This window comes from Carettochelys insculpta, chromosome 4 (genome assembly GCF_033958435.1).
Source record: "Carettochelys insculpta isolate YL-2023 chromosome 4, ASM3395843v1, whole genome shotgun sequence".
NCBI lineage: Eukaryota > Metazoa > Chordata > Testudines > Carettochelyidae > Carettochelys > Carettochelys insculpta.
The window spans coordinates 32,799,549-32,825,202 of record NC_134140.1 but is presented as its reverse complement, the minus strand read 5'-3'; the positions used below and the strand labels follow the sequence as shown (position 1 = coordinate 32,825,202).

The 25,654-nt window shown below is 44.7% G+C and overlaps 1 protein-coding gene across 1 annotated transcript in view; it reads left to right on the top strand.

Annotated features, from left to right (window-relative positions):
- The first annotated feature begins 15,659 nt into the window (after nt 1-15,659).
- KCNIP4 (potassium voltage-gated channel interacting protein 4) overlaps nt 15,660-25,654 on the top strand; it is a 444,168-nt gene continuing 434,173 nt past the window's right edge. The window contains exon 1 of the mRNA XM_074991763.1: nt 15,660-15,668. The gene's annotated coding sequence lies outside the window, so the exon portion shown is untranslated. The remainder of the gene's footprint in view (nt 15,669-25,654) is intronic.

The following is a 25,654-nucleotide window of genomic DNA, read 5'->3' as shown; positions in this document are numbered from 1 at the left end:
GCGCCAACTCCACTTTTTAATGCATTCCTGTCAGCAGAGCAGAGGGGACACTGACTTGTTGGGCCCCTGGGCAAGGTGGGAAGATGCCTGTTCCACACTCCCCGAAGGGGCAGTGCTAGGGGGAGCCAGCCCTCAGCTCCACCCACAGGGAACCGCCCAGAACTCAGGCAGTGATTTTAAAGGGGACTGAACTCTGGGGCAGTTGTCCCCTTTGCTCCTCTCTTTCCTTCCTCCCCACCCCCGGCATTGGCAGGCCTGCAGCAGAGTCTAGTCCTCTAAAATACTTTACCAAGCTGATGCTTCCTTTCAGGTGGTCACAAAACCAGATGAAACTTCCCTGATTGGGATATATGAAAAATAAAAGACAGTTCTTTCTCTGCTGCTTCTCCTTAGGCTACACCTTTTTGCTGCCATTTGAGATGGGTTATTTGTCTAAAATGCTGAGGGAAAGCAAGTAAGGAATAGGAGACTGAAACAGATCTAATTTTAACTCCAACACTTTTTCTAAAATGTCAACATATAACAAGCTAGTGATAGTGTCTAGTTAAAAGAGAAATCAGGAAATACCAAGCCATTAGGGAGAAATTCCAACTGTGGATGAGGGGAAAACTTTACCGCTTTACAACATTTTTCAATGCAATATCTATGCCATAATAATGAACACAGATTCATGGGAAACATAACCAAAAAGTAACCAAAAATAACTACTTGTTTATTAATCAAGAGATTAGATGCATTATCTGTCTATATATTCTTTTTATGTCAACTTTTTTTTTAACTTTAAAGAACATATGAATAAATGTGATAGGAATTTGATTTAGAGTGGGGATACCTTTCAGGAAACAAGAACAGGTGAGAAAAACAATATATGTTCACAAAACACCTAAAACACATACAAGCTGCGTCTACACGTGCACGCTACTTCGAAGTAGCGGCACCAACTTCGAAATAGCGCCTGTCGCGTCTACACGCGTCGGGCGCTATTTCGAAGTTAACTTCGACGTTAGGCGGCGAGACGTCGAAGTCGCTAACCTCATGAGGAGATAGGAATAGCGCCCTACTTCGACGTTCAAGGTCGAAGTAGGGACCGTGTAGACGATCCGCGTCCCGCAACATCGAAATTGCTGGGTCCTCCATGGCGGCCATCAGCTGGGGGGTTGAGAGATGCTCTCTCTCCAGCCCCTGCGGGGCTCTATGGTCACCGTGGGCAGCAGCCCTTAGCCCAGGGCTTCTGGCTGCTGCTGCGGCAGCTGGGGATCTATGCTGCAGGCACAGGGTCTGCAACCAGTTGTCAGCTCTGTGTATCTTGTGTTGTTTAGTGCAACTGTGTCTGGGAGGGGCCCTTTAAAGGAGCGGCTTGCTGTTGAGTCCGCCCTGTGACCCTGTCTGCAGCTGTGCCTGGCATCCCTATTTCGATGTGTGCTACTTTGACGTGTAGACGTTCCCTTGCTGCGCCTATTTCGATGTTGGGCTGAGCAACGTCGAAGTTGAACATCGACGTTGCTGGCCCTGGAGGACGTGTAGACGTTATTCATCGAAATAGACTATTTCGATGTCGCAACATCGAAATAAGCTATTTCGATGTTGGCTGCACGTGTAGACGTAGCCACAGTGTTTCAAAAATTACAATATTTTCATGAAATTTCTTCAGTCTATTTTCTTTTATTTAATCATTTATTTTCTAAGAGCTTGCCCCCAGATCTGTTTGCACAGTAGCTAAGAAGAATGTACCATGCAAAGCTAATTACATGATCAACAGTAGTGACACTTTGATGGAATTATGGACAGGATTGCATTTTTCTTAATAGAACAAGTTTTTTTGTTGTCAACAATAGTTGTTGTCAGACCATAGCTTTTCATTTTCTATCTACCTTGTTGATGAAGTTTATAAACTTTAACTCAGCTTTGCATTCAGATTTGCTGCTGATAGAAGCCGTTAGAGGGCAGCAAAGAAGCTGCCAGGAGGAAAAAAGAAAACATTTGTTAGAGTAAAATCCTAAACTAAAAGAGTCTTTCAGTAAAAGGATTCAAGCTGGAAAGTGACTGAGGAATAATGAAAATTTCTAACTTATAGATACAATACTTCCAAAAATGTTTTGTTTTTTTTAAAGCAAGGATTCACCTTGCAGTTCAAAAATCATGTAATTTATAGTTATTAGTATATGGCAAAAAATTAATGGTCACGTTATACTCCTGCTCGGTGAAGATAAGGAAGCTGGTGGATTGCACAATTCAAGTGTTTGCTAATATGATAGAGTAGAACCTCAGAGTTACAAATATCAGAGATATGAACTGACTGGTCAGCCACAGCCTCATTTGGTACACCCCAAATTGTGCAATCAGGCAGCAGCAAAGACAAAAAGGTAAATACCATACAGTACTGCTTTAAGTGTAAACTACTGAAGAAATAGAGGGAAAACACCAGTTTTCTTCTCTGTAGTAAAGTTTGAACGTTAGATTAAGTCACTGTTCAGTTATATACTTTTGAAAGACCAACCAGATATTTTTGTTGACAGCTACAGAATATTTCAGAGTTACAAACAATTTTAACTCCCAGGGTGTTTATATAACTTTGAGGTTCTACCGTACAGAACTTTTCATCATTGGGTCAGATTCAGTCCAAGTCTATAACAGCCACTAGTCATTATCATATGAATATTGTTCAATAATGCATGGGAAATGACAGGATGGTTTCTTAGAACCTTTCCCGGTGCCACTCTGGAAAGTCATCAATATGTTGGAAGTGGACTCAGTTCCTGGGTGTCATATGCTTCCAAGTTAACTAGCTCTGAATAAAATCCAGTCACTGTTTCCAGCTCCAGGTCTGTTGGGCACAGGGCTCATCTGACTTCGTTAGAATATGAGTGGCTAAAACTGTGATGTCCTAAACTCCAAAATCAGTTTCAAACTTTGGTGCCTTCCCAGTCATAAATGCCCCTCAAAATGTCCTTAGGCTGCGGGCTCTCTAGGAGTCTAGTTTAACCCCTTCAGGGACAAAGTGTCAGGAAAACAAGGAAGACTGTTATAGTAAAGACATTCCTAATAAATTCTTTTCTTACAAAACATTCCAGGAGTTAGAGATGTCTGAAAAGTAACAGAGGTCCTGAGATGCCCCTCCCCAGGTAGGATCTCATCCCTTCTGTGCATTCAAAGGTTCCCAGCATATTAGAAGAGACAGAATGCCTCCTGCACTCTCTTTCCTGCCAGTCCAACTTATTTGGCACTGATCATAAGCTCTCCTGTTAAAGCAGGGAGACCTGCCTTTAAATACCGTCTTTGTCATGCACAGTGGGTGATGTAGGCAAGAAAAGGCATTGTCTTTCCAAAACTATCAACTACCTCTGGCCATCAGATGTTGTGGCTGGCTGGAAAGGGTGGGGCCATGCTACCTGCTGGATCAGGTGAAAAATAATGGCTCTGGATGCTTAGGAGCAAGCAGCAATAACCTTGAGTGGAGGCTGGTCTTGGTTTCCTATAGGTGCGGGGAGGGGGAGATTATGGAAGGGGCAGGGCTTCTGGTGGAAGGGAAGGGGGTGGGGCTTCCCCAGCTGGGCTCATGTACTGCACTGGAAAAGTCCAGCTTACAGCCCTAGTCCTACTTGCCCTGTCTGTGGGTTTCCCAGGGAGGTTGGGAGAGAAAAAACATTATTCCTTGTGAATGAGCCTGCAGATGAGACAATTAAAGTCATTGGTTCCAGATTATTGGCATGCTGGACTGTTAGTACCAATTCTTTGAGGAGGTGTCAAGCGTCTTTCCTGAGCAAGGGAAGAACAATTCAGCAGGCTTGCTTGGGACAGGTTTAGGTGCACATTAAATGCACAATACAAAATGGAAATTATAATTTGATACAGACATGTCCCAGTTTGTTGCATCAGTCTGTCTGGTTCCTAGTGGATAGCAGTCAGCATCACAAAAAATAGCACCATATTTAGCACCTATATTGGCAAAGAGCAGGCACAAATTTAAATATATTTCAGTACTTAAATGGCCCCATTTTACAGATGAGGAACTGAGGCACAGAGAGAGACTAAATGACTAGCCCAAGGTCAGTGGACTTGTTTGTAGCAGCTGAGCAGGATTCCAACCTAAGGCCTGGTCTACATTCGGGATCACAGTCGATCCCAGATATGCAATACTAGCCACTCCTTCAGGGTTGACTTTCTTCCCTCGTGTAGATCAGGGATCTTTGAGCTTACATTGAGGTACCCTACTGTACACGTCAGCTTGGAGTACCAGAGTTGACAGCCAAGCCCAGAGAGATTGATTTTGCTGCATCTTCACACACACGGCAAAATCAGTCCCTGGAAGATTTATCGCGGTGTGCTCACACACATAGGCTATGTCTACACTAGCCCCAAACTTCGAAATGGCCACGCAAATGGCCATTTCGAAGTTTACTAATGAAGCGCTGAAATGCATATTCAGCGCTTCATTAGCACGCGGGTGGCTGCGGCACTTCAAAATTGACGCGCCTCACCGCCGCTCGGCTCATCCCAATGGGGCTCCTTTTTGAAAGGACCCTGCCTACTTCGAAGTCCCCTTATTCCCATGAGCTCATTCCCATTTGCGTGGCCATTTCGAAGTTTGGGGCTAGTGTAAACACGGCTACACACGCGCACGTACACCCCGTCCTCATAAGTATAGCCATACACTAAGTCTCCCTCAGCCCAGTCTAGAATTCTAACTGCAGGAACATCCTTCCACCATGAAGGCTGACCTAGCTATAGACAACAGCATAGTGAAGCTTGTTCAGCTGCTGACCATGTCATATCTATGGTCACTAAGGTTGCCATTCAGGTACATTCAAAATCAGTTTGTTTTAAAGAATTATTTTACCTTTACAAAAGCACCTTTCATCCTGAAGGATCCCAATGCCAGCTATGCACAGCACCACCACAATGTACTCGCCTGTGGGTGAGAGTTGGCTATCAGATTGAAGGGTATTTTCTTTTCATTCTGGATCCTTTGCAACTTTCTCACTTACCTCGTCTTCTCTCGCTTGCATTGCACCTCACCAGTTCTAATCTGCTAATTTGTACCAGCATCACCCATCTGTCCATGGTCAGTTGCTCACTTAAATGTCTTCATGGCTTCCTCCACTTGGAAACGGTCCTTAAACTCATCCACAAGCTTCCAGACTTTCTTCCATCAAAACTCTCTTCAAGGCCCACTCTGGCTGCATGGCATGTTAGAAATCAGCCAATTAGTGATAGCTAGACTGCGGGAGAGACGAGACTATTTGCCACTTTAGTTTTCATTAACTTTGAAAATGCAAACACCTAGGAAATGCCTTTATAGATTTGTAATCCTATTCACCCATCCTTTATATGCCAACTATCAAAATGATTTTTAAATTTTTCAGAACTGGGTCTGCAGCGTTGCCAACTTTCATGATTTTTGTCACAAGTCTTTTGATAATTATTGTTTTCCTTAAAGACCCAGTTCCTAGAGTCAAGTGGATAAGTGATGATTACAGGTTTAATTCCTAAAGAAAAATGAAAGTTTCTAGTCCTCATTTTTGCAGAGACAGCTTAAAAATGTGATCACAGTGCACCCTAAAGGCTCAAAAAGCAGAATGTAAATAAAAACACCAGATCTATTTTTTTTTATATAATCAACTGACTTTAAAGCTAGTCTGATGGTTTTGGATGAGCCTGACTCATGCTTTTTGAGCGTGTATGTTTGCAATACTGAGACTGTGTCACTGAAGATGTTTGTTGAGCACTTGAGCAGAATGGGGTTCTGATGTGGTGTGGGGCCTCTGGACACTGTTGTTGATATAAATATTAAATAGAATTAAACACAAACTAAAAAGAAAATATGCATAGCAGGGAAGAACATTCTGATGAAAAACTGATTTTGAGATTTTTTTTTTTTATCACTAATCCTTAGTTCAAGCTTCCCTGTGTTTTTACAGTAGAAATGCATTGGCACCTCTAAAACGGGAAATCACTTTCCAGGAACAAAAATATATAAACAAATGATGAGGGATAGAAAGAACATATTTGAATTCAAACTTCTTTTGCATTCTTCTAAAACAACAGATGGCATTAGTGAACCTTAAATCCCACAAGATTAACCCATATATAACAATATGTAGCCCAAAGAAAATATGCAGTGAAAATATTTATAAATATTCTACTGTATGGTTCATAACTTCATAACTTGAAATTCATGAAGAAAATGATAAATATTTTAGTATAAGAGCATATAAGAAGTTAGGATATCAGTAGTCTTGTTCAGTTAAATGATCAAGTAATGGCAATATCGTGACACTAATTTGAATGCAGTTTCTCTGTTCATATTTTCATAGTACGATTTCTCATTTGAAAAATGTACTGTAATATTCTTGAATAAGTAACATCTCAAGGCAGTAGAGGTATAATGTTCAGTATTGCCTAGACAGATGATTAATTGGACCTTTTATCTCCGTATTGCTTTGGCTACTGCAAATTTGCTGACTGAGAAGGATGAAGAATGTTGTTCCTTAAGTCTGGTCCAGAGTGTGACTAGCTGCTGTGTGAGAGCATTGAGGCAGAAGGAGAATGCGATGAGCATTTACCTCTGGAGCTTACCGCTGCCATATCTGAAGTACTTACACTAACCTGAGGTCAAGGTTAGTGTGTGTCTAGGGCTGCCTGAAAGCACTATAAGGAAATGGTCACAAACCTACTTCCAACTTCTTGCACCTCCCAGAAGAGGCAGCCAGCAGGAGACAGGCACAACTACTCTACTTCCAAAAATGTATGGCAGCTTTTCACTCCCCCACACAAGAGGCCCTTTGGGAGCCACGGACTATGGACATCATTGCTACACGTTGCTCACAATGGCTGCGTCTACACGTGCACGCTACTTCGAAGTAGCGGCAGTAACTTCGAAATAGCGCCCGTCACGTCTACACGTGTTGGGCGCTATTTCGAAGTTGAAATCGACGTTAGGCGGCGAGACGTCGAAGTCGCTAACCCCATGAGGGGATGGGAATAGCGCCCTACTTCGACGTTCAACATCGAAGTAGGGACGTGTAGACGATCCGCGTCCCGCAACATCGAAATAGCGGGGTCCTCCATGGCGGCCATCAGCTGGGGGGTTGAGAGATACTCTCTCTCCAGCCCTTGCGGGGCTCTGTGGTCACCGTGGGCAGCAGCCCTTAGCCCAGGGCTTCTGGCTGCTGCTGCTGCAGCTGGGGGTCCGTGCTGCATATACAGGGTCTGCAACTAGTTGTTGGCTCTGTGTATCTTGCACTGTTTAATGAAAGTGTGTCTGGGAGGGGCCCTTTAAGGGAGCGACTTGCTGTTGAGTCCGCCCCGTGACCCTGTCTGCAGCTGTGCCTGGCTCCCTTATTTCGATGTGTGCTACTTTGCCGTGTAGACGTTCCCTCGCTGTGCCTATTTCGATGTTGGGCTGCGCAACGTCGAAGTTGAACATCGACGTTGCCGGCCCTGGAGGACGTGTAGACGTTATTCATCGAAATAGCCTATTTCGATGTCGCAACATCGAAATAAACTATTTCGAAGTTGGGTGCACGTGTAGACGTAGCCAATATGTGCAAGAGCCTCAGATGAATCCTTTATAAATGAGGCTTTTGCACTGTGTATAAAGGCAGACAAGAAGCAGAGGTACAATAGGAAGAGTGTGAAGAATTAAAAAAAAGACAAAAATGTTGCTAAAAGCCTCCCAAAACCCAGGTTTATAGTTCTCCTGTGAAGTCCCACATGCACTGAAAACATACAAAGGCCTTTAAAGCCACACCACTGATGTAAATGGTAAAAATGAATTGTGGGACTAAAGCCCCATGTGTCGAGCTAAACAACAAACCACAATACTGTATTTTGTAATGCTGATGAGACCATTTAGTTGCCAGAAGTGAAAGAGTCCACCTTCATTTTAATCTGACCTCCCATCAGAGAGAACAGAGCTGCTGCTTGAACTTGTGTTGCCCAGCTTTAGCATAACTCAAACACTGTATGATGTTTACTCAAGGTATTAGTAGTAAAGTGCCATTAGCTTTCCTTGCTTTATTGGATTTGGTAATGCAGAATAAGTCTGAGATAGGGAATTAATCATAGCACATAATATTTACTGTTGTGGATGAACTTTGATTAGAGTAGATCCTGCTATTTAATATAATGTATTCAAATATCTGGGTAGGATATGTTGTTAGTAATAAAGTGTACTTTACTAGGTCACAAGAGTACCAACTACAATACATAAAGCTATTAAAAAGATTCCATTTGTTAGTCACCATTGCCTAGATTCACAGAGGGTCTTAAGTGCTTAATTGCCTTTTTAAACACCACTGGCATTCACAAAGCCACTGCTCAGCTGCCACCTAACCCAGACATTTCTGCTGATAATGTACCCTAGGTGCCCAAGTTTCCACTGGTGAGTGTCCACAAAGCTCCCTGAGGCAATGTCTCCACTACAAACTTTGTTTGATGCAGGTTAAGTCAGCATAGGGCCTGCCACAGTTAATATCTCACTTGCATCAGTGCTGTGTGTAGTCACCCAGACAGCTTGTGTCTATACACTGTGAGCTACACCATAGGTATGTATCCTGGTGTGCAACTCACCATTCTCCAATGTGCCACCTTCTTAGAAAGGTTGGCAATGCGTGGTGAGGCAAAAAGAAGTTGTGTAGGGATGACTGGGAAGACAGGGGCCAAGATCCCATCAGGCAGCTCTGTCCATCCCATAATGCCATCCATATTTTGTAATTTTCAAGACTTTATTAGAAAAAAACACAGAATTGTATGGCACTCTTTGCTGTGTGCCATCTCTGAGAGACCCATGGAGCCTGCACACGTCTGCACTATTGTGACAAGCAGTGCAACCACATTGGCTGCATCTAGACTGCTGTTTAGCACTGTGCTGTTTAGCACGGCTAATGGCAGGTCATGAAATTGCAAACTTGCACGACTAATTAGCATAGCCATGTGAGATTTTACTGTCAGTAGGGGGTGCACTGGCAGTACAGAGGCTATGTGGAGGTGCCTCTGCCGGCTAAGCCCACCTCTGTCACCTGTGCCTTTATGAATATTCATATCAGTGCCTCATTAACCAGTTCTGGTCCATGTCATTTAAATACCCCTTCCAAAATGGAGGGGTCGTGTAGACACAGCCAAATAGATCTGAGCATAAAAATATGTAAGGAAATGTTTAGTCTGATACTATCAAGTAATTTTTTTTTATTTTATTTTGGATTTGGTGCAGGACTTCTTAGGCTGGCTGATGTATCCCCCCATACATCATAACTTCTAAACTAAATCCCAGGGAATAACTCTCTGTGCTTTAACCTTCCCACTGCCTTTTTTTATTAGTTCCTCTATAACACCTATCAACCAAATATGTTTTATCACATAAACCTTTTGTTTTGTTAATCAAACACTATTTTAAGACAGAGGTTTCAGACAATCTGTGTCCTAGAGAAGGTTCTATGTATATGCATGTCTAAGTCTGAAAGTTCAGCTGTCAGATTGCAGCTTAATTTCTTCCTCTTTTTTTCAAACTCTCTTCTAACAGGGAGACATCCCCAGTATGTCTTGCTGGGTTTTAAAAAGGGGTTTTCTCACTTGGTCATGGCAACTACCCTCCCAGGGCCAGGGAATCTGTGACCTTCAAAAGCTTTTAATAAGAAACCAATAGACGCAGGGTCTCTTGTGGGCCCTTACCTTCTGCACTTGGAGTGTTGGAGTGGGGAATAGCCTTGACAAGTAATAATAGCTAATTTAGAGCCCATCATCTTGTATTTTAGTTGTGTTTATAGTGTCCAAAGTGCATTACTTTGCAGTTATCAACACTGGATTTCATGAACCCTTTTACAGACTAACACGGCTATCTCTCTGATACCATGAACCCTTTTGTTACCCAGTCACTCAGTTTTGTGAGATCCTTCTGATGCTCTTTGCAGTCTGCTTCGAACTTAACTATCTAGAGTAGTTTTGTATCTGCAAATTTTACCACCTCAATATCTATCCTATTTTTATCCCTATTTATCCCTTTTTCCTGATCATTTATGAAAACATTCTGCCCCGGGGTTCACCACTATTTACTTCTCTCCGTTCTGAAAATTGACCTTTGTTTCCTATATTCAGCCAGCTACTGATCCATGGCTATGTCTAGATTACAGGGATTTGTCGACAGAAGTTTTTGTTGAAAGATACCTTCTAACAAAACTTCTGTCAACAGATCTGAGCCAAACTGCCAAGCGGATACAAAGAGCGATTCACTCGGTTGACAGAGTGGCCAGACTGCTCAGCCACTTTATCAGCAAAGTGGCCAAACAGAAGCATAGCAGACAGGGCTGCCTCGTTTCCCAGAAGTCCTGTCTATTGACAGATGGCCCCCTGAAACATCCAGCCCAGCTGTTGCCAGATCTCTGTCATGAGAGGAGTTATTCCTTGCGGGGAGTGAGGTACAGCTGTCAACAAAAGTACTTCATTCTGTCAACTTACTGTTAATAGAATGTCTTGGGAATCTGGACGCTCCACAGGTTTTGTCATCAAAATGGCCATTTTGCTGACAAAACCGTCTAGTCTAGACATAGCCCATGAGAGGACTTTACCTCTTGTGCCATGACTTCTTTCTTTGCTTATGAGCCTTTGCTGATTGACTATGTCAAAGACTTCTTGAAAATCAAAGTACGCTGTATTCACCGGATCCCACGTCCATATGCAATCTGACCCCTTCAAAGAATTTGAGTAGACTGAGACATAATTTCCATTTACAACAGCCATGTTGATCCTTCCCAAATAAATTAGGTTCATCAGCATGTCTGACAATTATGTTCTTTACTATAATTTCAGTCATCTTGCTTGTTAAGTTAGCTCTGTTTTGAGTTTTGGAAACTGAGTAATAGCAAACAGTTATTAATGTAACATTGTCTATTAAGGTACCTTCTGCGATTCCTTTACATTTGTAAGTATTACACAGTGTTTGTCCCTGATCCTATGGGTTTTGTCACCCTGTACAATAATAAGTAATGGGCTCTTTCAGGAGCACTACATGTTCTTCAGTACATGATAGCCGTGTCTACACGTGCACGCTACTTCGAAGTAGCGGCACTAACTTCGAAATAGCGCCCGTCACGGCTACACGTGTTGGGCGCTATTTCGATGTTAACATCGACGTTAGGCAGTGAGAGGGTCGAAGCCGCTAACCCCATGAGGGGATGGGAATAGCGCCCTACTTCGAAGTTGAACGTCGAAGTAGGGCACGTGTAGACGATCCGCGTCCCGCAACATCGAAATAGCGGGGTCTGCCATGGTGGCCATCAGCTGAGGGGTTGAGAGATGCTCTCTCTCCAGCCCCTGCGGGGCTCTATGGTCACCGTGTGCAGCAGCCCTTAGCCCAGGGCTTCTGGCTGCTGCTGCTGCAGCTGGGGATCCATGCTGCATGCACAGCATCTGCAACCAGTTGTCGGCTCTGTGGATCTTGTGTTGTTTAGTGCAACTGTGTCTGGGAGGGGCCCTTTAAGGGAGCAGCTTGCTGTTGAGTCCGCCCTGTGACCCTGTCTGCAGCTGTGCCTGGCACCCTTATTTCGATGTGTGCTACTTTGGCGTGTAGACGTTCCCTCGCAGCGCCTATTTCGATGTGGTGCTGCGCAACATCGAAGTTGAACGTCGACGTTGCCAGCCCTGGAGGATGTGTAGGCGTTATTCATTGAAATAGCCTATTTTGATGTCACTACATCGAAATAAGCTACTTCGATGTAGGCTTCACGTGTAGACGTAGCTGATGTGAAGTAATAAATCAAGGCTTTGGAATATTATTTTATCTCTTTATTGCATATCAAAAGAAGTGAAAATGTCTAAATAGAAAATAAATATAATATGCACTTCTGAAATAACAGAACAGAATGTAACAAGGGCCAAAAACATTCAAATCTACTTCATTTGTCCCAGTGTGAAGTGATAGAATGTGGGATACAACCTCTGATGCTACTTGAAATATTGTGGGGGTGAATGGGGAGTACAAGGAGATACTAAAATGGAGTTCTCCTTTGACTTCAGATGCAGGTGGGGTTGTGAGTGTTTTACCTGCAGCTCAAAAAGAATCTGCAGCATCTGTGTTTGCTGCTGGACAAGCCCCATTATGTTCTGGTGCATCTCCATTGTTGTCTTCCTGCTGTGATTCCTGGACCTTTCTTCTGTCTATTCTTTCTTTCTCTATACAGTCTGAAATATTAACTCTTCAGGCCCTCTGTTATAGTTCAGTGCAGCACTGGATTGCAGCATCTCTCTGAATATATCCTCATCTTTATTCTCCTTATCGTATGCAGGTGTTCTGCAAATGAGGAGAGGCCACCCCTTAAGGCCATAATGGCAGCAGCTACAGATAAAGCACTCTAGGAGGTTATTCCTAAAATGTCCTACTTAGGTTATATTTCCTTGCTTCAGTTTAAGCCCATTGCTTCTTGTCCTGTCTTCAGGGATAAAGGAAAACAATTTATCATCCTCCTAATTATAACAACCTTTTACATACTTACCAGGGACCTCTTCAGTTTTCTCTTCTCCCAATTAAAGAGACCCAACATTTTCAATATTTCCTCAGAGGTTCTATTTTCTAGACATTTAATCATTTTTATTGCTGTCCTCTGGAATTTCTCTAGCTTGTCCACATGTTTCTGTAGAGTGGTGGCCAGAACTAGACACAGTGTTACAGTTCAGATCTTTCCAGTGCCGTGTGGAGTAGAAGGATTACTTCTTGGCTGTGTCTATACTACACACAAATCTCGAAATTAACAGAGAGGAAGCTGTGCTAGTCTATACACTATCAAAACAAAAAGCAGTCAAGTAGTGCTTTAAAGACTAGTAAAATAGTTTATTAGGTGAGCTTTCGTGGGACAGACCCACTGAAGAACCACCACCTCAGCCACTCCTGCAATACCGTGAAGCAGGCCTTCAGATGCCTAAAGGGGCATTTCCATTGCTTGAACGCACTCCTGGACATCAGCCTCACCTGTGTCCCCAGGGTAGTCACAGCACGTTGTGCTCTGCAAGCACACAAGATTTTTGTGCAGGGGTGGGCTGCAGACGGCAGCCCCTGGTATGAGCAGACGGCCACAGCCCCATGCCACCAGGCACACAGGGGCCTCACTACCCCTCCCCCTGGCACCCTCTGTCGCACACCCACCCTGCACCAGAGCCGCACCCCATGCCCACCCTGCATCCCTGACCCCCACACACCCACCCTGCACCACAGCCGCTATATGCACAAGTGACACTGAGGTACACAACACAATACTTATGAAACCTAACCACTAAACACGTAAGAAACTTCACTTGAACAAATGGATGCAAGGTCATCTGAACTGGGAGGTAGGTACAGGGGCAAATGGGGGAGAACTACGTACAAGTGGGAGGCACGCCCTTGTAAATAGAGCCATGGGCAAGGGTGGGCCTAGTTCTCCACGGGGTGGAGGGCAGGAGCCTCAGCTGGCACTGGGGACCACGTCGGGGCAGGGACAGGGCTGGGACAACAGGAAGGTAGGCCTGGGCAGGGGCTGGGGGCACTGCCTTGGTGGGATGTCCAGGAGAGTTTGGAGGGGTAGGGGTGACAGGGGCCTGGGAGGTTGGTGAGGGCAGGCTCACCCTGGCCTGCACTGGTGATGAGCCAGTGACCTAATGCCATGCTATTGGCCAGGGAAAGGGTGGCTGGGATAAGGGCAATCAGTTCAGGGGCAGCAGGGTTGGAGACGGAGAGAGCAGTGGGGATGGGTGAGGGGCAAGACGCTGGAGGACTGTGGCTGCCTCGCCCCAGACCTCCCACCACCAGGCCCTGTCCTCCTGCTCCATCAGGAGCCGCTCCTGGAGGATGGCTGTCCAATGTCTTATGACAGCAGTATGTGCCACTGCAGCCTCCTCCAGATCATAACGGTGGTGGTGGCGGGCCCTCCGGGGAGGGGTGGGCACTGGCCTGGGAGGTGGGGACGGGGGTTCCCTGGCTCCATCAGATGGTGGGGACAGAGTGCTGGTGCCTGGGATTGGACTGGCCTGGCCCTCAGAGGATGATGCTGCAGACACAAAAGGAAGAGAGAGGCCACCTATCAGTGCTGCCACCCGGCCCCGGGGGCCCCACCCAGGCCCCCTCCGACTGTCTCCCACAACAGTATCTGCTTGCCCAACCCCAACGGGGAGTCCCTTGTGGCCAGTGGGGCCACATCTGTGGGGCACCTGTTCATTGTGGTCTGGCCCCTGCCTCCATTCCCAGTCAGGAGGATCATGGCAGTGTCCACAGGCGTGGGTCCTGGGTGCTGCCATTCCTGGGGCTGGGACGCGGCTGGGGGATGCAAGACAGGGTGCTCCCCCACCCATGGCCCAGGCTGCCCGATCCACCCATTACCTACTTGTGGCTCCAGAGAACAGACCAGGGATGACTGCCTTGAGCGGGCCCGCCTGGAGGAGCCGAGGTGATGGTGATTGCCAGGGGGCCTTTATCGTCTGAGGTGCTCACTGGGTCCTCTGGCCTGGTCTGGTCTAATGGTCCTGGCCAGTCCTGTGCCTCTGTTTCGGGGTCCATCTTGGGGCTGGCGATGTCCATCATGGCCACTGGGTTAGGAGTCTCTTTCAGGCTGAGGAGCTGGTGTAGCTCCCGATAGTGTGGGAACCTTGGGGCAGCCCCTACCACTTATCTCCTGCAGGCGTCCCCGACCCGGCTGTAGGCCTACTTGAGCTCCTTGACTTTTAAGTGTGCTTGATTGGCTGTGTGGTGGGGGTGGCCCCACTTCCAGAGCCCCAGCGACAGCTGATCAAAGGCCTCAGCATTCCAGGGCTACCCAGTGCTGTGCAGGAGCACATCTTCATCGGCCCACAGGCCGAGGAGGTCTCTGATCTTGGCCTCTGTCCAGGAGTGGTTCCTCCTCTTCTGGACCTGGCTTGTGTCCGGCAACCTCTCAGGCTGGGTGGGGTGAGGGGCCTCCTGATGTGTCCTGGGAGTGTGAGGAGCTCACCATCTGGCCGATGGGCTGTTGAGCTGTGGGCTCAGGGCTGCCGGAGAGAGTGCCTGTCAGAGTTCATGCTCCTGAGGCTCTGGGCACACTCTCAGCTTCATGCACAGGGTTTTCGGGTCCTTGCAACTTTAAGCAGCTGGCCCTTGGGACCACAGAAGCCCGCTGGGGCTTGCAAGAGCATCTTCGTGCTCCTTGCAGCTGCTGCCATGGAGGACTCACTGTTTTGAAAGAGTGACCGGAGCGTCTATACATGCCCTATTTCGAAAATCAATTCGGAAAGGTACCACTCTTCCTGAAATCGGATGGGAAGAGTGATTTCAAAATGCACTCCCCTTTTCACTGAAAACAGTTTAGAAAGAGGCTATTATGCATGTGAATGCTCCTCAGCCTCTTTTGAAATTGGGTCCCCTTTCAAAATTGATTTTGAAATGGGAGGCTAGCGTAGACTCACCCCTTGTCTTACAGTTCTGCTGCTAATATATTCCAAGATGATGTATGCTTTTATTTTTGAAACAGTTGACATGGCTCATCACTATTCATAGAGGCAGTGCAAATTTGAGCATAGACAAGAGCACGACTAGGTTGACTTTTCTAACTGCATAGCGTAGCAAGGCTTAAGTCCCAGCACCACCAAGTAGCAGATTCAGATTAAAGGATTGAGCACAGTTCTCTCACTTCCCTGGAGAGTTCCTTGACCAGCAGGCTGTTGAGTACTCTGGGGTAAGTGTCCTTTAATCTCTCCTGCTGAAGCTTTTGCTCTTTTGTAACAGCTTTTCCTCTTTATGTTAATTGCAGCAATGACTAGAACATAAGGCTCCCATGTCATAAGGAGTGACCCAACCACTGGGCTGTAGAGTCACTTGGAAGAACACTGAGATCCAGCCAGTATTTAATAATTTCTATGAAGTGGAGCATTTTCAACAGGTTACAAAATAGCCCAAGGGCCTGGTAGTCCTTGGGTGACCACAGTTCAACTCTGTGCCAGTGACGTACAGCTGCAGTAGCTCTGTGTTTGCACAGAAAAGGGCTGACTTTCTCTTAACTCTGAGAGCATTCAGGGATGTGGATATAGGTGCCTCCTTTTGGCCTGTGAGTCAGGCACCTAAGTAAGTCCAGTTGTGGAGCTGAGTGCTGAGCCCCAACTTATTCCTCTGAACTGGAATACAGCATCTCATGGCTCTCTGGTTTACATGGGCTCTGTTCAGCTTTGCTGGCTTCTGTGAATTCCTAGACTCCCAACTCTGCCACTATGCGTGTGGCTAAACAGGAGTTACAACACCTAAGACTATGTTACGAATCCATCCCAGTGGTGGTGGTTTTGCTCTTACACATGTTGCTTAAAATTCAGGAATAATGTTTAGTCTTTTGTGGTACACTGTAGAGTTGTTATTGCTTTGTGTGTGACTTGGATTAAATATTTTTAAGAGAAAAATCACTAAAATGCTCTTTCCCATGTAATCCATCTTGTTTGTTTGTTGCAATTGTTATAGCACAGATATTGGGCAATTATGAATCTGTCAAATTATTAGTAATAAATAAAAAGTAGACTACTGTTTAGGTAAGAGATGCATTAATAGCGGGTAATTACGTTGACTGAAAATAAGTAAAAGCTCCATCACGGAGACATGTACATTTTCCCCCGTCACTCTCAGCAATGAATACCTTTTTAATACCATGGAAAACTACTAGGCAGACCTGAAGTAACTAAGCAATTAATTGTGGCTTTGTTTAAAATTCCTCGAGAGACTGGCACAAAACAAATGATAACTTATTTCAACAGTGAGTTGTGCATAGCACTTTCAGCTGAAAAATAAGCTCGGAATTAATTATCAATGTCTGATATTCTGAAATGGCTTCAGCATTAGGTATTCATACGTCTGCTATGAAGATTACCTGAAAAAAAACACAAACAAAAAATGGCTAGAGCATAAGTATTAAACCAGAATGCTTTTTAAGTACTGGGGATGGTAGACTCAGGTCTAAATCTGCAAAGGGTCATAAGGTGTTACAATGCTCAGCATTGTAGTACCTAACTTTTATATATCTTGATACCCAGGCATATCCACAGCCCTGAATTAGGTGCCTGAGCTCCCAGTTACCTAGACTGAGGCAGCCGTGTTCATGCTCACACATAAATTTGAGCAACTTGGGGATTATAAACATGGAAATTTAGGTGCTACAGATTTGGGGCAATCAAGGAGGATCTCTGGTGCCTAGCTGTTGGACTTAAGTGCCTAAGTAGGACTTAGGTGTCACAGTCCTTTTTGGAGCTACCCCCAGTGCTCCCAGTTGGCATGGTGATCTGAGGTAGAGTAAATGACTTCATTCTTTCCCTTTGGCAAAATTAGTAACAAAAACTAGAGCAGTGGTTCTCTGCTAGGGGTACAACAAGTCATCTGATAGTTTTACAACAGGGCACATAAAAATCATGAGTGAAATTACGTGTTTATACTATACACTAAAATGTAAGTATGGTGTTTATATTCCAACTGATTTTAATATTACATGGTAAAGATTAGAAAGTAAGCGATTTTTCAGTAATAGTGTGCAGTAACACTTTTGTATTATGCTGGATTTGTAAGCAAGTAGTTTTCAGGTTAAGTGAATCTTAGGACATTCAAGACAAATCAGACTCCCGAAAGGTGTAAGGCAATCTGGAAAGGTTGCAAGCCTTTGCCCTGGAGCACACTGTCAATAGTTGGGCTGTGCAGTAGGTCTAGGATTGGGCCAGAACAAATAACAGTGCCAAAATTCACAACTAAACATATCTACTACTCCTTCGAATTCAGCCTGCATGCTCAGTTATATAAGGACTACATATTTTATATGACTTTCTTACCTTCTGACTCATTTAAACTTTGAGGGGATGATTCCCCTCATCCACAACTTAGTTTGTCTTTCTGAATGCTCTGTTCAAATCTTTGTAATTCATTGTGTACACCCTACAGAATCCCCACTATGTAGCAGCTGGCCCTAGCAATTAACAGCAGTAACTTGTAGCAGCCATCATCTACAGGTAACAGTGATTGTTTACGGGGCTACTACTAAAATAACAAATACTTGAATTAATGGTTTATAAATTGTAGAGCAAAGAAATGGCTTCAGCACTCTTCAAGAGCCATCTACAACAGGAGTCAGCTCAAAATTTGTCTTGATTTACAATAGTTATTTAAAAGATGCAATATCCTCTTGCCATTGATCCATAGATCTGCTGTTCACCCTTAGCTCTGGAACAGTCCTGGGTGGACCCTTTTACAGTGTTAATCTCCTTAGGATCACACTGTCCCACTGGGTTAAGCCCCTTGGTTTCACCACCTCCTGAGATTGAAACCTGGAACCAACAGCACCCCTGCTTCCTCCATCAGCTCCTCTCAGTGAGTTAACTTGTAGTGGATACCCAGGGAAGGCTTGCAAGCCCACAGAGAGCAAAGCAATCACTATCTATTTACAGAGTGACTAAGGCAGTATTGTAAAAACAGACAGGTTTATGAAGTGTCTGGAACATGGTGCAAACCATATTTAGTTAGCATAGAGAATGGAAAAGTTACAGCGTAGTCCACCTGGTTATTCCCAGAGCCCTGCTGTTAAGAAACTCATCGGCCAGCCTGCCTTCCATCTGCAGGTCTTCAGACTTCCTGTGTACTTGCCACATTTTAAGATCCTGAGGATCTTTACAAAGTTGCTCCAACCCAACCAGGCTATACAAATCCCTCAGAGTAGTGAACACCTGCACCCTTACTCCATTTGTGGAGATAGTCTCCCATTAGGGTGGTGACTTCAATGTAGGTGACCCCCAGAGTCTTTTGTATACCCCAAAATCACTGAGGGCCTTGGGGGTCAATTCAAACAGGTTTTGGCGCTTACATGTGAACAGTTCATAGTTTCCATCCTCCACACCATCATCATACCTCTACTTGAAAAATATTGGTAGTTCCACCTTGTCAGTGAAAATATTTAAACCGCCAATTGTTTTGGTGTGACACAGGACAGGACAAACAAAGATGCTGTGAAAAAGAAGAAAGTTTGTGTGCTAAAAATATTTAGGAGACAGGGAGAAGTCTCCGCAAAGGTGTAATCTGCTGTTACACACCCATACACCACTGAAACATAACTCAATAAATTTGACCTAAGTGACAGGTACATTAGCAGTTTAGGTTTCACCCTCTTTATAGGAGGATAAAGTTAATTGGGAAGATGAAAGTGTGGAGATGGGCTTTTTCTTCTTTTACAAAACACAAAGCCACGTCTGTACTGAGTCTTTCTGTATTCTTTAAGCCATGGCTGTAAGAACATTTTGTAATTATTGGATTTATTCTGCACCCAAACATTTAGGATACCAGTAGCCTGCAGAATGCAATGTTTTCTTGGCATCAACAATGTAACTGCTTCAGCATCTATAGCTTGTTGGTACAGTCTGCACCTCTGAAATCTGGTACTCTCTCATCCAGCAACATCCATTGTCTGGCAGGAGGGAGTAGCAACTGATGCAGGAGCCTCCACAGGGCTAGGAGCCATAGCCTTTGCCAGCCCCCCACAGGTCCACAGCAGTGCAGGGATCGGGGGCTGGAGTTGCTGCCAGGGCTGGAGCCCCAGCCAGTCCTGCAATCATGTGGGGACCGGGGCCAGAACTCCTACAGCAGCGTGCAGATGGGGCAGGAATGCCCACCACCCTGTAACAGCACGGAGCCAGGAGCTCTTGCCTGTCCTCCAGCAGCAAGAGACAGGAGGCTGCTGTGGGCCTGGAAGCTGGAACCCCCTGCTTCACCTTGGCAACAAGCAGGGCAGAGGCTGGCTGGAACCCCATGGCAGCCTGGGCTGGGGAGAGAAACTGCAGGCTGGGGCTGCAGCAGCCCCTGATCACAGGTCTTTCTGTGGGCAGAAGCCCATCACCTTCCCTCATCCAGCAAATTCTCTTGTCCAGGACCCATGAGGTCCCAAGCATGCCAGATAAAGGAGGTGCAACCTATACTACTTCTGGTGCGGGGTCCCAATCACCACTCAGACACATGGCTTGGGGAGAGGTTTTTACAAGAGCTATAAGGAAAGGGCACAGTTGCAAATATCTTAGGTCTGAAGATATCTCAGGTCTATTACAGTTTTTGTTTTTTTTTTTTTCAAACTAAGCCAAAGAAAGTACCTTTTTCAACTTTTAAGTGGGTTTCAAAACCCTTGGTGTACAGTTGGACTGTGAACTTGGCTGTGGCTGACCTGATCTTTTGTATCTGGCAATAGCAAAGGAAAACCAATGCTTTCTTGAAAAGCCATGGGAGGATCGTATTTCTGAACACACTATCTATAGACATTTTCATGGTGCTTGTTGATATAGATTCTGAGTCCTTCCTAACATTAAAGATGTATCATGTTATCTCTAGTGGGATCAGCTCTCTGTCTTATTCCTTTTCATCTTGTTTCTTTCTTCTGCATGATGGTGAATTCCTTCCACAAGGAGCAGCAACAAAGGGTCCTGTGGCACCTTATAGACTAACAGAAAAGTTTAGAGCATGAGCTTTCAGTGAGTTAACTCACGAAAGCTCATACTCTAAACTTTTCTGTTAGTCTATAAGGTGCCACAGGACCCTTTGTTGCTGCTACAGATCCAGACTAACACGGCTACCCCTCCGATATTCCACAAGGAGTGAGGTCATTATTTGTTTGGTTGGAAAATAGTTTGTTTAAACAGGGCTTACTTGTAGCACTCCTAAAAATGGTGAGATATGGGTTCAGCTTGCTCTCCTGCAGAATCTAGTTCCTTAATTCTGAGTTCTTCACAAGTATGCCCATGCCTTTACTCCCAAAATGAAACCACACTTCTGTCAGCCAACTTTTTCATCTTACTCAAGTCATTGCCTGTTAATCATTTAATAAGCTAACATCCAAGGATGATCAAGCTACAGAAAGTTACTCAATAATAGAACAGCCACATCTAGCCTGAATGTAGATAATCACAGGCAAAGCTAAAATACTATGTGCATTCCAAACCAGAATGTATTGAATATAGTTCCTATAAACATTATTCTTCAAGGATTTTTGAGTGTGTTTACACTGCAGTGGGGGAGCATGAGTGTGCTTACCAGATCAGGTAAATCAGTGTATGCTAGCTCTGCCTGAGATAGCACACTAGGGCTACGTCTACACGTGAAGCCAACATCGAAATAGCTTATTGCAACATCGAATTTCGATGAATAACGTCTACACGTCCTCCAGGGCTGGCAACGTCGATGTTCAACTTCGACGTTGCACGGCACCACATCGAAATAGGCGCTGCACGGGTACGTCTACACGCCAGAGTAGCACACATCGAAATAAGGGTGCCAGGCACAGCTGCAGACAGGGTCACAGGGCGGACTCAACAGCAAGCCGCTCCCTTAAAGGGCCCTTCCCAGACACAGTTGCACTAAACAATACAAGATACACAGAGCTGACAACTGGTTGCAGACCCTGTACCTGCAGCATAGATCCCCAGCTGCCGCAGAAGCAGCCAGAAGCCCTGGGCTAAGGGCTGCTGCCCACGGTGACCATAGAGCCCCGCAGGGGCTGGAGAGAGAGCATCTCTCAACCCCCCAGCTGATGGCCGCCATGGAGGACCCAGCAATTTCGATGTTGCGGGACGCGGATCGTCTACACGGTCCCTACTTCGACGTTGAACGTCGAAGTAGGGCGCTATTCCAATCCCCTCATGAGGTTAGCGACTTCGACGTCTCGCCGCCTAACGTCGAAGTTAACTTCGAAATAGCGCCCGACGTGTGTAGCCGCGACGGGCGCTATTTCGAAGTTAGTGCCGCTACTTCGAAGTAGCGTGCACGTGTAGACACAGCTTAGATGTGCAGCAAACTAGTCAGAAACTTCCTGTGCCCTGGTAACACATCCATTCACTCCGTCTCCTCCAGAGATGCAAAGCCCCATTTGTTTGGATATGCCTCCTGGTCAGAGAGCTGAAGACAGCAGTTCTTAAGAGGACTGGATGATTTTTTTTTTTCAAAATGTCATTTTAATTTTAAATCTGGACAATTTTAAAATATAAACATGGGGGGAAATATATCGGAAATGGTCATAACAAACAAATACATTATAACGAAGTTTCAGTTGACACTAGATGAATTGCAAAACTACCAAGAAGCAAAATTCAGATACACTCATCCCTCATTTAATGAGTAAATAGGCCCCTCCCAGACACAGTTGCACTAAACAACACAAGATACACAGAGCTGACAACTGGTTGCAGACCCTGTGCCTGCAGCATAGATCCCCAGCTGCCGCAGAAGCAGCCATAAGCCATAAGCTATTTCGATGTTGGCTTCACGTGTAGACATAGCCCTAGACACTTAAAAATAGCTGGGTCTCTTCCATATAGAAACAGAAACCAGATTTATTGGTTATCTAGCAGATTTTACAAGAACATTTTTTGTGTAAGACCAAAACCAAAAAATTAAATATTCATAGTCCTGTTTCCAAAGTTTGTGATATAGCCTTGCCTGGGTTGAGTACTAGGATTCTGGCCAGAGGTTTGGAGAAGAAGCTGCTGGGTATTCTTCCATTTATTCACATCGCCGCATCTATTTCATATATGGGCCATGTGCACGAATTTGAAATGTATATGCCTCCTCCCCATCAGCAGTCACTGAATAGGATGCACCTGCCTTGCGGCAGGATATCTGCCGTAGGAAATCACATCTATATAAGGCCCAGGGACACGTGTGTATGTTGTGGTGGAGAAGTGTCAGCATGAGATGCTGGACATCTCGTCTCAGCAACAGGCATGAGAGCCACAATTTTATGTTTGGTGAGTACTCCAGCCGAGGAATAAGGGGATTTTGAAATGTGCAGGGTCTGGCCGTGCATGTTCGAAAGTGGCACTTTGGAAGCGCTGCGCCTGAAAGCATGCAAATGCTAATGAGGTGCTGAATATTCAGTTCAGCACCTCATTAGTATTCTTTGATTTGGCCATTAGCATGGCCATTCCGAAGTTTTGGCCAAGGGTGGCCGCAGCCTATCTGAATCACCAATGATACAGTGTATTTCCTATTCAGATGCCATGAGATGTAACCTTCCTCTTTCTAATGTTTTTTGAAAAAAAACAAAAAACTAAACCTAAAATATTATTTTAAAAATCACACACCATTTATCATCTTTGTACCTCTGACTTCAGCATGTTCAAGCTGACCAGGTCTTCCATATTTAGGGGGGTATTTTTGTTAGTAAACGGAAAAAAAAAAAAGAAAAAAAAACTATTTAAAAATCATTCTCAAGGTTTTACAAAGCACATTTTCAGACTAGTGTTACTTGCAAACTCTCAAAGATTAAACGTGGCCTGATTGAATTAATTCCATTTTCTTTTCTTCAAACTCACACAGGTGATTTTTCCTTTCAGTGTTTAAATTATTGTTAACTATGAAGGAGCTAAAATAGACAAAGTAATTGCCACTTGTTCCTTTTTTCTCATTGTGCCATGCTGTGCTTTAAATGTATTTAATCTGGACGGAACCAAGGAGGTAAAACCTAATTTAATAGCTATCAATCAAAGGCAGCAAGGCAGTCAGAAAAACTGTAATGCTATTACTGAGATCTAGCAAAGAAAAAAAAAGTTACTTAGCACAGTAACTGTTCCTTTGGGGATGCAGCCTCTGCAGATCCAAACTGGTAGGAGGACATGGTGCTACTCTCCTGCCTCAATTCTGCAAGGCTTTAGAAACTTTTCTGGCAAAGTTGCTTGTTGAGATGTTGTAAGTGACCTTTTGTGGTACTGAATGTTCATAACAAAGGCTGTGAAAAGAGTGTATAGCCCCAAACTCCTTGGTCTTCTCAGGCAAACCTATGAGTTCATGAACTCCAAGAATGAGGGAAAAGTGGACAGATTCCAATGAACAGGATGCATCAACTCCAGTTACTATGATAAGCAAGAGACTTCTTCTTCTTCAGGGTGGGTTTTAGAGTTCTGGATGTTTTATTGAGTAGTACAATCTTCAGGAACGTGGAATGAGATGTTCCAGGTAACAAAGTGGAAGAACTGCCCTCTTGAAGCAAGCATCAGATCTAGAGATCTGATTTTTGAGAGAGAAGTGATAGAATTACATAATAAGCAGCTCCACAGATTTTTATGATGGAAATATTAGAGGCATGATATTGATGCCACCTTGACATTTGTAGAGTGGCTTTAACACAGTAACGTACTGTGGCTTATTTAGGTCTCAATTTGTAGCCTGGTCCACTTAGAAATATTATAAATGTAAATGGCTGTCCATTCACTATGAGTCCCACAAACTTTCAAAGAAAAATCTCATTGCCTTTCTAAATACCCTAGTCCAAATAAACACACACAGCCTTTTCACATCTAGTATATCATTCTTACTTTCCTCCAACCCAGAATGAAGTTTTAGGAAGAACATTGAGAGATGATGCTCCAATTCAGATGGAGCTAAGACTACCTTTTGGTATTGAGTTATATAAGCTTAAGACAACTTTGCCCCTTCGGAATACGTGACTGAGTGATTAGGCATTGAAGTCTCATGTGAAAATGTACAAAAGCTATCTCATAAAGGCATTAAACATCCTGTCTACTGACAAGAATCCTACATCATTTGAAACTTGTAACACTTAGCATTTAGCATAAGCATGTATTCAGAGATCCTAGTGTTAAATATTTTGTCTGAATAATTTGATGAGGGAGAATACAGATTGCACTTCTTACATTTTTATGGCCCTAGTGGGTTCCTTATTATGTAGATTACGAAGATTTCTCGAAAGTAGTATTTTTTATGGATGCTAACCTTAAAACTAAATGAATAAGTAGCCTCATCTTTTATGTAGCACAGCTTCATTACTGGTTCAGGCCTTACTGGCTTTCGGTCAAGACATCTCGGCTGCGTCTACACGTGCACGCTACTTCGAAGTAGCGGCAGTAACTTCGAAATAGCGCCCGTCACGTCTACACGTGTTGGGCGCTATTTCGAAGTTGAAATCGACGTTAGGCGGCGAGACGTCGAAGTCGCTAACCCTATGAGGGGATGGGAATAGCGCCCTACTTCGACGTTCAACATCGAAGTAGGGACGTGTAGACGATCCGCGTCCCGCGACATCGAAATAGCGGGGTCCTCCATGGCGGCCATCAGCTGGGGGGTTGAGAGATACTCTCTCTCCAGCCCTTGCGGGGCTCTGTGGTCACCGTGGGCAGCAGCCCTTAGCCCAGGGCTTCTGGCTGCTGCTGCTGCAGCTGGGGGTCCGTGCTGCATATACAGGGTCTGCAACTAGTTGTTGGCTCTGTGTATCTTTCACTGTTTAATGAAAGTGTGTCTGGGAGGGGCCCTTTAAGGGAGCGACTTGCTGTTGAGTCCGCCCCGTGACCCTGTCTGCAGCTGTGCCTGGCTCCCTTATTTCGATGTGTGCTACTTTGCCGTGTAGACGTTCCCTCGCTGTGCCTATTTCAATGTTGGGCTGAGCAACGTCGAAGTTGAACATCGACGTTGCCAGCCCTGGAGGACGTGTAGACGTTATTCATCGAAATAGCCTATTTCGATGTCGCAACATCGAAATAAGCTATTTCGAAGTTGGGTGCACGTGTAGACGTAGCCCTAGACAATCTTGGTGTCAGATTTAACACTGCCTCACCCGTAAATTCTAGCACAACTTGCAACATTAATGAATGTAAGCACATTTGCAAGAAAAGTACAGTATCTCTACAACCTCAAGTGTTACCTGAAGTAATTTTTCAG